The 12645-nt window shown below is 42.3% G+C and overlaps 1 protein-coding gene across 1 annotated transcript in view; it reads right to left on the bottom strand.

The window, feature by feature from the left end:
* The window catches only part of LOC111141420 (attractin), a 151671-nt gene that overhangs the window by 33161 nt on the left and 105865 nt on the right, over positions 1–12645 (bottom strand). The gene's annotated exons all lie outside the window — the stretch shown is intronic.

Raw genomic sequence — 12645 nt, 5'->3', positions numbered from 1 at the left:
CAAAGGTATCAATTTCTGACTTTCTAATTATTGTAGGAGAAAGAATGGAAAGGCAATTCCCTACCTCCCACAGAGGCAGATACACCTACCTCCAGAGAGCAAATAACACCATCGTATTCCAAGAATTAGGCCATGGTTCTCAAACTCTGGAGAGCTTACAACAAAGGGCAAATCCTGGGGTCTATTCCTGCTCCTCAAGCTTTAAACTCCCCAGGTGATTCTGATGCCAGTGTCATTTTTACTTGGAAGGTTTGGCTCCCAAAGAAATTAACCTGGATCTTGCACGGTGGGGTCATAGGGATGGGGGGAGACCAGGGTAGAGAAAGAGAGGGTAGAGCTTTGAAACAAACAGAGAGGCATGGCCCAAACCTTGAGACCAGGAAATGGAGGGAATGGAGAAGATGTTCTAGAGTTTTGAAAGTGCCAAGGAATATGGGAGGACTGCATGGTAGGCCTAGGGAGGCTCTCCGGCCTCACTGGTTATTATGTGTCCAAATGACCAAGCCCATCACACATGGGAATGGGGACAGCTGCCTTCAAACAAACCTCATGGCCATAAACCAGGGTACCTGGAGCAGCAGTCAACTGAATGAAAGCCAGAGGCCTTCCCTAGATCTCTGAGCTCAGGTAAGCCCTGAGGTTTCTACAGTTCCTAAGAAAAGGGGATGGGGTTCTCTGATAATGAATTTCTTATCAACTATGGTAGGAAGGGTGCTCTTTAAAAAAAAAAAAAATTTAAGACATTTCTTATATTCAGCTATCACAGAACAAATTCTTTTTCTAACATCTGTATTTCTAATATTGTATTTCTAACATTTCTAACATTTGTGCAATCCACAAAATAGGTATTTGGAAACCAGTGAGCAATGGATAAATAATACTGAACTGATAGGGAAAGACCACTGTTTAATACAGAAGGTTTGAAATGAGAGAGGGAAGGACCTCTAGTTGGCCTTTAACCTTTCCACCAAGAATGATCTTCACTATTATGAACACCCAAGACAGGCAGAGGACGGGAAAGGACGGCTGGCTCCCCTGAGAAGATGGCCAGCTTGTAGCAGCACCTGCTGGGCTCTGAGAAAACCCAAGGTCTGTGTGTACCTGACAGACTCCTTGGGGGCAGCTCCTGAGGCCAACGGCTTCACCAGGGCTCAACTCCGCCCGGTCTGTGAGCCTGTCCAGACCAGGGCCCCTCCACTCTTTGACTCTCCCTGAGAGATAAGGCTCTGCAGATGCAGAAATCTCACTTCAGGACCCGAAGCCTTGGCTGCCTCTGGGCTTTTCGCTTCACCACACCAACCTTACCCCATAGCTCTGGGCTGCAAGGCTGGAAGCCAGGAGAGAAATTATTCCTCCCATAAGAACTCAGGCCTGTCTACAAAGAGCTTTCCAGTCAGGCCTCAGCTGTGTCAAAGATGGAAGACTCTGTGACCTCCTTAACCTGGGTCTACTGCCGCTGCCTCCTTGAGTTTTGCTGTGACCCCCCAAAACTTTCTTGTATGAAATCTTGCCATTTGCAACCACATGGACAGATCTAGAAGGTATAACGTTAAGTGAAATAAGTCAGTCAGAGAAAGACAAATACCATATGATTTCTCTCATATGTGGAAATTAAGAAACAAAAGAAAAAAAGGAGACAAACCAAAAAACAGATTCTTGGGGGAGGAGGATTGACCTAACAAGGTGAGGCTTTATTTTTATTTATTTATTTATTTATTTATTTATTGATTGAAGATTTTATTTATTTATGACAGAGAGAGATAGAGAGAGGGAACACAAACACACAAACACAAGGAACTGGAGAGAGAGAAGCAGGCTCCTTGCTGAGCAGGGAGCCCAATATGGGGCTCAATCCCAGCACTCTGGGATCATGACCTGAGCCAAAGGCAGACACTTAACCAACTGAGTCACCCAGGTGCCCCCCAAAAACCAGATTCTTAACTACAGAGTACTGATGGTTACCAGAGGGGAGAGGGATGGGGGGATGGAGGAAAGAGGTGACAGGGATTAAGGATTGTACTTGTGATGAGCACAGCGTGATGTTTGGAATTGTACACCTGAAACTAATATTAAGACTGCATGTTAACTATATTGGAATTAAAAAAAAAAAGAATAAAGAATAAAAGAACACTAACACAAATAAACAAAAACCAAACCAAAATAATATTCTTTAAAACAAAACAAAAACAAACTGAAGTTCTATGTGGAACTCTCTGTTGAGACCACAGGCCCTGGACTGGATCCCAATGCCCATCACCCAGCCGCACACACTACCCACCTAATGCTGGTTTGTGCTGGCACAGAAACTGTATACACAAGCTCTGGTCAGAGCCTCAAGGCTAGTTAATTCCACTCGTTCCTGACACCAAGCTAACACTCACCGTCTGTGCACGCCCAACCTCCCACCTCAATACTGCTCTGTGCTTGCTTCCCCACGTGTCCTTGCAGCCATTCCTTTCACCTCTCTCTAGAATTCCTATTCCATCTTACCATGATCATTAATAATTTAAAAATCATTAAGGACTGCATACACTTGGTTGGACTATCTACAAAGACCATAGCTAATCACACAAAGCAATGGTTCCTGCTCTCTACTTAGTCCTCTCCTCAAGGTTTCTCTCTTTAGCCTCCGCCTTTTTTTAGGTTTCTTTTTGTTCTTTTAGGGTTACCTTTTTATCACTAATAAGTTTTATTTTACTTGCTATTTCTTGACTTAACCATGTTAGGCATCACTTACTGACTTCCTGCTATAACGGAAGGTGACTGAGGCCACCATCCCCACCTGCCCTTCCAGTCAAGTTACATCATTGTTTTTCGTGCCTCTGTTGGTTTCTGTGGCATTATTCTGAGGGTGATGGTGTTGGGAAGGATGCCAGCAGAGACAGACAATGGCTAGAACACCGCTGGATGCAGGGAAGGGATGTGCCTGTTACCCACAGGCAGCCGCAGGAGCAGGAGACAATGTGGTGAGGCCTCCTGCAAGGCACACAGCCCATGGGGAAGAGACCTCAGGCCTCTGATGCACCCCTGCTTGCTCCCTTTGCCATTTCACAGGGGGAGGTGTGTTAGACAGGGTTTTGTCCCTGACTCTTGACTGTCCTAGAGACTGTCCAACAGCAGTCAAAGACTGGTAAAACCCTAGTAAAATGCTGTGCACTTCCTGCAAAGTGAAACAGAAGGCCAGTTCCAGATACATCGCAGCTGGCCTACGATGGTCCCAGCCAGTCTAGGCCACAGGCCTAGCTGAGGCTACCTTCAGGAGGTTAAATAATAAAGTGGGGCTTTAATATTGTTTTCTATTACCTGTATTATCTTTTTTAAAAATTTTTTATTACAGAAAATTTAAAACTGTTTAAAAAGTAGAAAGAATAGTATCATGAACCCAATGTGCTCATCACCCATGTGTAATAATTACCAGCTCAAGGCCAGTCTTGTTTCATCCATATGCTTCCCCACTTTCCCCACAACCATATTATTTTGAAGCAAATCCCAGGTTTCCTACCGTTTCATTCTTAAATATTTCAATCTATGCAGTACCTCTTAACTACCCTCTTTGTAAAATTAGGATGTTTGTGTCCTCATCCCTTTCTTTTTTTCTACCTCTCAACTCTTCTGACACCATGCTAGAACAATTCAATTCTCTAATACCAGACTATGACGAGTGGGAAGACAAATTCCTGCCCCTGGTAGGCAGTCACTCTGTCAAGATCACAAAAAGCTGTCAGCACCTTTAGAAAAGTTGCAAAAGTTGCAAAAAACAGAACAAAGTTCCGATACCAACCCCAAAGCTCCCATACCTACAACTACTCATCTATCTAGTGCTCATTTGTGATGTGTCTACTGCTGATCAGCTCTGTGCTGTGACACTGAGGGCACAGAAGTCTAAGACACTGTCCTTGCCCTTAAGGAAATCTTTGTTGAGTGAAGCCAGATGAGTCTACAGCTGTGGAGGCACAGATGAGGAAAGCAAACTGCTACGGAATGTACCTGAGGGTCACTTGATGGACCCCTCTCCTGGGTTTCTAAACAAGAATTCTACCTGGACTCCCCAAGTCAGGTCTAGCTTCTTCCAACCCATTCTCCCAACTGCTGCCAGAAGGATCTTTTGAAAACACCGATCTTCGTCGCTTCTTGGCTTAAAACATTTCAACAACTCCCAGTGGTTTTCAGGCTATAGTTCCAAGCCCTCGGCCGAAACCTCCAGTCTCTTCCCAACACCCTTTGTCTAGGTCTCCAGCATCTTGCTCACAGCGCTGCCACTTCACCTCTGTGAAACTCCCAGGAGTTCTTGAAGGTGATTGCATATGCCAGTTCCCCACCCCTAACACCCCTACTCCCCAACCTCACACTCCTGAGACTCAGCTCTGCTACTGCCCATCCTCACTCAGACTCAGGCAGCCCGGGACACTCCCCTCTCTGCCCAGGACTCCCAGGAGCAGGGGGGCATAGCCTGCCACCCAGCATCAGACAGCCCCTCCTGTCCATTCAAGGCTGCTGCTCGGGCCACAGAGTTTGCTGCGTGAGGAGATGTTAAAGGAAGCCTCCCGGCTATGGAGATCACAGGGGAGAGATCTGCTAGAGCTGGAGATTTACCCGTCCCAGCCATAGGTGGTATTCACAGATGGCATGGATGAGACTGTCCAGGGAGAAAGGATCCAGAGGAAATTCAAGGGAGCAGTGGTATTGAAGAATTAAGAAACAGCCAAAGCCATGGGTGAAAAGTGGAAGAGAAGAGGCTTTCAAGAAGGAATAATAAGCAATGATCCTAATGAAAACCACAAGGTAGTACGAGAACCTCAAATGCCACTCTAAAACAAAGAAAGATTTATACTTTGAGTAGTTTAGTTCTAAATGTATTTCATAGCTGTATGATTCTTTAAAACTCTGATGGCACAGATCTCTAACACCAGGTGTAAACATACATCATCATCATCACACAATACATACAAACATTAAAAGTGTACCTGACATTGTTCATAATAGCCGAAGAGTGAAAACAACCCAAGTATCCATCACCAGATGAATGAATAAACAAAATGTGGCATATCCAGACAATAAACTATCACTCAATCCCTAAGAGGAAGGAGTTAAGAATTCAAACATACTAAATATGGATGAATCTTGAAAACATTATGCTAAGTGAAAGAAGCCAGTCACAAAGGACTATACGTTATGTAATGCAATTAATATGAAATGCCAGAATAAGCAAATCTATAGCGCTAGAAAGTAGGCTGGTGGTTGCCAGGGTCTAGGGGAAGGAAGGAATGGGGAGTGACTGCTAGTGAGTACGAGATTTCTTTTTGGGATGATGAAAATACTCTAAAATTGATTGTGGTCACGGTTACACAACTCTGAATATACTAAAAACTACTAAATTGTGTGCTTTAAATGGGTGAATTGTACGGTATGTGAATTGTATCTCAGTAATGTGGTTACCAAAAAAAGTATCTCTGAGTCAATAAAAGTTTCATACATCCTTTGCTTAGGAGAGCAATCCTGTTAGCACCCATAAACATAACTCTAAAGTCTAAATGAAGGCTCAGTTCTCAATACAAATTCTGTGTTGCCTTTGCTTAGGAACACTTGCCTCTTACATAAACCAGCAGATGAAACACCCAGCATGGAGAGGGCTTTAATATTAGTTCCACATTACAGTAACAACCTCTGTTGCAGAACCAGTTAACAACCCAAAACCCCAGCTTCACCACCCACCTTCCTACCTCACACAAAACGTCTGTCTGTCCATTCTTTATCTTGAATACCTCCCGTCCCAAACTCTGGGCAAGGCTATGCCAGCTGAGTCCCTGCTAACTGGCGAGGACACCCAGGATCGCCTTCAGAAGGCAGAAGCTGAGGGAGGGGCGCTCACCCACAGGAGCAACTCACAAGAAAACAGGCACAACCGGCCCCAACAGACCCATCACCCTCCTGCACACAAGGCCTTCTCCATCTGGGTGGGTTTTTTGTTTTTTTTTTTATTTTAAACTGCATCTATAAAGATTTTTCTAGTTGGTTTCAAATTCCCTCAGTGAGCATTATAGGTTTTGATCTGTTCCTAATTATGGAAAAGAATCCTGGGATTGGTTCAGAGGGAAGGAACTTGAGTTTAACATTACCATTTTTAAAGCACCAAGGTTTATGTGAATTCTGAGTAGAGAACTGGATTTCCTCCGTTATTTTGCTTTAAAAAATGAGAGTCAGAGACAAAAAGGCTTTTGCCTGCACTGAAAGCCATACTAAAATTTAACCAAATGGCCTACGCTACACCCTATTCTCTTCCTTCAACGAGTCTCTGCATTTTTACTGAATCTGGATCATCTCTAAGGTGCATGGATGTGTTTAAGAGTGAACTACATGTAGGAAAGCTCAGGCTCTGAGGAGATTAGAGAGTACAGAAAGGCAAAGATCCCTCTGCTGAGCACAGCACACCACTTCACGTGCCCAGAAGACATGCACACACCCACACACGGTCCCGAGGGCAGAGACCCGGTGCCGTGTGAAGACACCGAGAGCACACAATGCCACAGGTCTAGTGCCTGCAAATACTACAGTTAGTTGTACCAAAGAGCAAAAAGACGCAGTTCCAACAGAACTTACCTGCTTGTTCAAGGAGAGCCTGGCAAGCTAAATGGTGAGCCTGCCATAGTTTATTTTCGAAAGTGCTCCTGAATACAGCTTTCTTAAGTGGCTCTTATTCAAGTAAGTCATCTAGCCCAGGTAAAGAGCCCCCCAAAATCAGGCAGCAAATCAACATCTCTTTGACTCTTAAACTTAAGATTAGTACTTTAAAAAATTAAGTGTGGGTAAGAGATCCCTCTGGAAGGAAACGCTCTAAAACCATTTCAGTGGCTTTCAGAGGGTGGAGCAACAGGGCACTGGGAGAAAAAAAACTAGAACTCAGCATTGGCAACAACACGACTATCTCCAGCACAAGAGCCTGTTTATATGCACGGAGCCCTCTTTCCAAATGGGAAAAATGTCAGCAGTGTAAGTTAAGATTTTCACTAAGAATCTTAAAAATGTTAATTATTTTTCAACTATACACAACAAAGCCCGAAGTTTAATTGATTCAGAAATAAGGTATGTCAGTATGAAAATAATCCCAAATTAAAACAAGCCAAGAAATATTTACTACACCTCAAATCAAATATTTTATAAGTATATCTAATCTATAATTGGATAGTGTTACATGTTGCCACATTGAAGTTGTCTGGCTGGAGCCTAGAGTTCAACCTCAATGGGGTCAAACAACCTAAAAACCTGGTTGGCACCTAATATTCCCTTAACCTTGGTGGTGTGTACACTCTAATCCCTCCCCTTCAGTGTGGATGGGCCTGACCTAATCAGGTCAGTGTATTTAATTATTTATTTGTTTGTTTTTAAACACGGGGCCCTGAACCCATGACCTGACATCAATACTTGAGTCAGACACCTAACTGACTTAGCCACCCAGGCCCCCAGATGACTGCTTTTAAAAGGGTCTTGGGGGGGGGCGGGGAGGGCCTTTGGTCAATCAGGAAAAGTCAGAAAAAGTTGAAACTTCAGTAGATATACCTGTATATTTGGTCTAAAATTTTAACTTTCAAATGTTATAGAAATGGAATCAAACAGTATGTAAATTTCTAGGATTCCCCCAACACCCTCCCAACTCAGTAAAATTTTCTTGGGATTCATCTAAATTGTTATATCAATAGTTTATTTCTTCTTGTTGCTGAGAGTTTCTCCATGATATAAAATAAGTAAAATCTTAAAAACTGTTAAAAAAAAAAAAAAGCAGTCAAAGGATGCAACTGAGAAAGAAAAGGACATAAAAGGACTCAGTAAAAAAAAAATGTATCCTGAAGATAAACCCTTATTACCGGAGTCCTTATCAGAATCAGATTATATTGTGGCTATAAGGGCTGAATGGGCAAAAAGAAAAGCAGTGAAGAATGAGAAAAAGTAACAGTAAGAAAAATCAAAAAAGAAAGAGAAGTATACAAAACAGGATAAGGAGAAAAAGAAAGCTGCAAGTTAAGTCCTGACTGGCCATAACAATATAAGAAAAATCAGGATTCCCTTATAAAGAAAGTACAATGTCTAAGGAAATTTCAGCTGTGAGAATTAGGGCATAATTACTAAAATGCATGAACGTTCCCATTTTTAGAATTAGTCCTGGACTATCCAGTAGCAACGCGGATGCCGCTGTGTGAAAGGCCCATAACTGTTGCCTGCTGGAACATCTGTTTTTATCCCTTCCAGTGTTTAATGACTCTGGGAGATAATACACTGCAGTTGTGCTAGTGATTAAGATACTTGGGGATAAAGTTCATATTTCTGACTAGAAGTATCTCATGATAAGTCAACAGAAGTTGAATCTGGATGCATCATTAAGGTGTAATCAGAAATGATCAGGTAGGGACGCCTGGGTGCCTCAGTCATTAAGCATCTGCCTTCAGCTCAGGTCATGATCCCAGGGTCCTAGAACTGAGCCCCGCATCGGGCTGCCTGCTCAGTGTGAAGCCTGCTTCTCACTCTCCCACTCCCCCTGCTTGTGTTCCCTCTCCAACTGTGTCTCTGTCAAATAAATAAAATCTTAAAAAAAAAAAAAAAAGAAATGATCAGGGGACTCTAGATAACATTTTTGAAATAGGGATCACGTTGATATTTCAAAATCCTTACTCTATAGATAAGTGTATTTTAATTCCCCCCCTTCTAGACTTTTATTTACCTGGGGAAGGAGCTTTGTGGGGGAGGGTGCTAACCAGTTAGCAGAACAGCATGTCTTTTATCCTCACATACCCTATTTCTGCCGACACAACAGCCATGCTTCATGGGGAGGGCAGAGCTGGGTACAGCACCTTTGCCACCAGACATCCTTGGACTCTGTCGCTGGCTGTTTTTTTGTTTTGTTTTATTTTGTTTTTTGTTTTTTTTAAAGATTTATTTATTTTTCAGAGAGGGAGAGCACAAGCAAAGGGAACAGCAGGCAGAGGGAGAAGCAGGCTCCCTTCTGAGCAAGGAGCCTGATGTGGAACTCGATCCCAGGACAGTGGGATCATGACCCAAGCCAAAGGCAGACGCTTAACCAACTGAGCCACACAGGCATCCCTGTTGTTGCCTGATTTAAGTGAAACAGAGAAAGAGCCCTTTGCAGCATGACAGAGCCCCAAAGGCTCTGGAATTTACCTCTCTTTCAGTAATGCTGAACGTTTTTTAGCACTAGAAAGTGAAGTAAGTCAAGCAGAGAGAGTCATTATCATATGGATTCACTTACTTGTGGAGCATTTAAGGAATAACATGGAGGACATTAGGAGAAGGAAAGGAAAAGTGAATTGGGGGAAATCGGAGGGGGAGACGAACCATGAGAGACTGTGGACTCTGAGAAACAAACTGAAGGTTTTGGAGGGGACGGGGATGGGGAGTTGGGTGAGCTTGGTGGTGGGTATTATGGAGGGCACCTTTGCATGGAGCACTGGGTGTGGTGCATAAACAATGAATCTTGGAACACTGAACAGATAAAATAAAATAAAATAAAATAAAATAAACTGTTAAAACATTTGAATTAGTTTGACTAAACTTCATTACATTTCAAATAGATATTTTTTGAACTTGATTGCTAAAGATTCTAAAATGCATGTTTTATATTGTTAGGTTTTAACTAGTCAGGAATATTCTATGTAACCAGTGATATGAATTTAGTTTAGGTTGTAATGTTTAGCCTTTTTAACTCCTTACTCTTGCTATCTTAAACTCGTTGCTGTATTTAATGGCATACTTGCCAAGATACTTAACATGTAAAAAAACAAAATTAAAAACAAAAAAACCCCACCAGGCTTTTGGGGTACCTGGGTGGCTCAGTCATTAAGCATCTGCCTTCAGCTCAGATCATGATCCCAGGGTCCTGGGATTGAGTCCCACATTGGGCTCCCTGCTCGGTGGGGAGTCTGCTTCTCCCTCTGCCCCTCCCCCTGCTTGTGTGTTCTCTCTCTCTCTGAAATAAGTAGATAAAACCTTTTAAAAAAACAGGTTTGTTTTTTTTTTAAACAGCATATTGAAGCTGTGACCTACCATAAACAAGTTGAGTGGCAGTCCTAGTATGCTATGCCTTGTTACAAAAAGCTACTGCTAGAATATTAGTAAACACAACATTTTAAAAAGTTGTCTTTCTATATTCATAACAAATTATGACAAGCAAGAATTACATTAAGCTCTTCCTGCGTCATATTTTACTAAAATTTTGTACATCATATCTCCTGCTGAATTGTTTACTAGTAATGTTAAATGGAACTGATAAATCATTTTTACTTTATATTTTTATATAATCAGGTAACATGAAATATAACTTGATGTACAATTTTGCCTGTTACAGAGGGCATGCTAATTATAGTGGTATACACACAAAATATTTTGGCTTGACAAGAAGCTAAATAAATAATTATTTCACTTTAAAAGAAAAGGGCTGTGATCCTTACTGAGTTGATTTAGTGTAAGATATGAGGATTAGGTTGAAGTTCATTTATTTGTCGATGGTTGTCTACTTGTTCAAGCACTACTTATTTGAAAGGCTATCTTTCTTCCATTGAATTAATTGTCTTTGTTCCTTCATCAAAAGTCAGTTGGACACATCTATGTGGTTCTGTTTCAGGGTTCTGTATTCTATTCCTTGATCTGTGTCTATCCCTCCACCAATAACCACAAAGTCTTGATTGCTATAGTTGAACAGTAAGCCTCAACATTGTGGATAGTGATTCTTCCCACAATATTCCATTTTTTCACACCTGTTACAGCTATTCTAGAATCTCTGCCTTTTTGTATAAATTTTAGAATAAGTTGTTTATAGCTACAAAGAAAAATCTTGCTGTCATATTTAAAATTTTTTGTAATTGGGGTCACCTGGATGGCTCAGTCAGTTAAGTGCCTGCCTTCAGCTGAGGTCATGATCCCAGGGTCCTGGGATTGAGTCCCACCTTGGGCTCCTTGCTCAGTGGGGAGCCTGCTTCTCCCTCTGCCTGTCCTCCCCCTGCTTGCATACACGCTCTTTCTGACAAATGGATAAATAAAATCTTAAAAAAATAAAATTTTTTATAATTGGGTTAAAAATATTTAAGATAAAATTTACTGTTTTAAGCATTTTTAAGTGTATGATTCAGTACTCTCAGGCACAGATGCTGCAAAGATTAGAGGATAGTGTGAATACCTTTGTGTTGATACATCTGAAAAAATGAAATAAATTAATGCCTAGAAAAAATTATTTTAAATGACTGAAACAGAAAATCCAAAATAACCTACAACTTTTAAAGAAGTTGAATCAACAGCTAAAAAAAAAAATTTCTACAAACAAAAAAATACTAACAATTTTACAAGGGAGATTCTTTTTTTTTTTTTAAATACTTTTTTTTTTAAAGATTTATTTATTTACTTATTTGACAGAGATCACAAGTAGGCAGAGAGGCAGGCAGAGAGAGAGAGGAGGAAGCAGGCTCCCCATTGAGCAGAGAGCCTGATGTGGGACTCGATCCCAGGACCCTGGGATCATGACCTGAGCTGAAGGCAGAGGCTTTAACCCACTGAGCCACCCAGGCGTCCCTATAAGGGAGATTCTAATCTTATATAATCTCTTCCAGAAATGAGAAGAAAACTCCTCAATTTATAATTATTAATTATTAAAGGTTAGTATAACCTTGATATAAAAACAGAACAAGGACAGCAAAAGAAAACTGGAACAGAAGTGTCATTCACTGAGAAAGGAAGCATGGGGTTTGGGGCTAAGGTCACAAGAACGACTACGTGCCAATGGCAGGAGCTCGTGATTGTCCAGTTGGAGATGTCTAGGCAGCAACTGAGAATACTGGTGTGGAGCGCAAGCAGAAGCTGGGCTGGAGACAGAACTGAGAATCACCAATACAGAAAGAGCACCAGAAATCCTATACGTGGGATGGAATTACCCAGGGAAACTGTGTGGGATGAAGACAAAGGAAAACCAACGTCTGATTCCCAGATAATCTCAATGTTTAAGGAAGGAGATTCCCTCAAGAGCCTGGCCAGAGAGTCAGGGAAAGAAGGACCAGGAAGGCAGGAAAGACGGTGACTCCAATGACTCAGTGAGAAGGAGAGGGGACTGGATAATTGGTTGGGTGACTGGCTTCTGCTTAGGACAGTTTTCAGGATGTGGTGAGGAAAGGAGGCACGGCTGCAGGCTGAGGGATGAGTGGGTAAGAGGAAGCACAAATAGGGAGCCAACACCAGAGAATGCCGGCTGAGGAGGGAAGCAGACAGTGTGTAAGATCAAAGGGAAAGCAGACTAGAGGATGAACACATGGGTGACCAGCTAGACAGAGAAAGGGAAGCAGTTGGTGAGAAAAAAATCACAATACAGAGCCTATCCCCACATTCCAGGAACAGAAAGATTCTTCTTTAGTCACAGTCCCAAGGCATGAACACAAAATCACCAGGACTTGGTTTCAAACTCATCCTAACTGATCAGTGACGCCTTGTTTCTGAGAGTCGGCAGACGGCCACAGACCAGGCCCATGACCATGCTTCCGTGGCTGACCCTGGCCCCGTCCCTGAAATTCACCCCGCCCTGGATTCCATTTTCACCCCAAAGAGAGGGGGTAAAAGCGAAAAGTACTGAGGCAAGGCCTGGAGGACACAGCGGCAAAT

Source organism: Enhydra lutris, unplaced genomic scaffold, assembly GCF_002288905.1.
Source record: "Enhydra lutris kenyoni isolate GAN:26980312 unplaced genomic scaffold, ASM228890v2 scaffoldscaffold6, whole genome shotgun sequence".
NCBI lineage: Eukaryota > Metazoa > Chordata > Mammalia > Carnivora > Mustelidae > Enhydra > Enhydra lutris.
The sequence above is the reverse complement of the archived record's forward strand: the minus strand, read 5'-3'. Positions and strand labels throughout refer to the sequence as shown.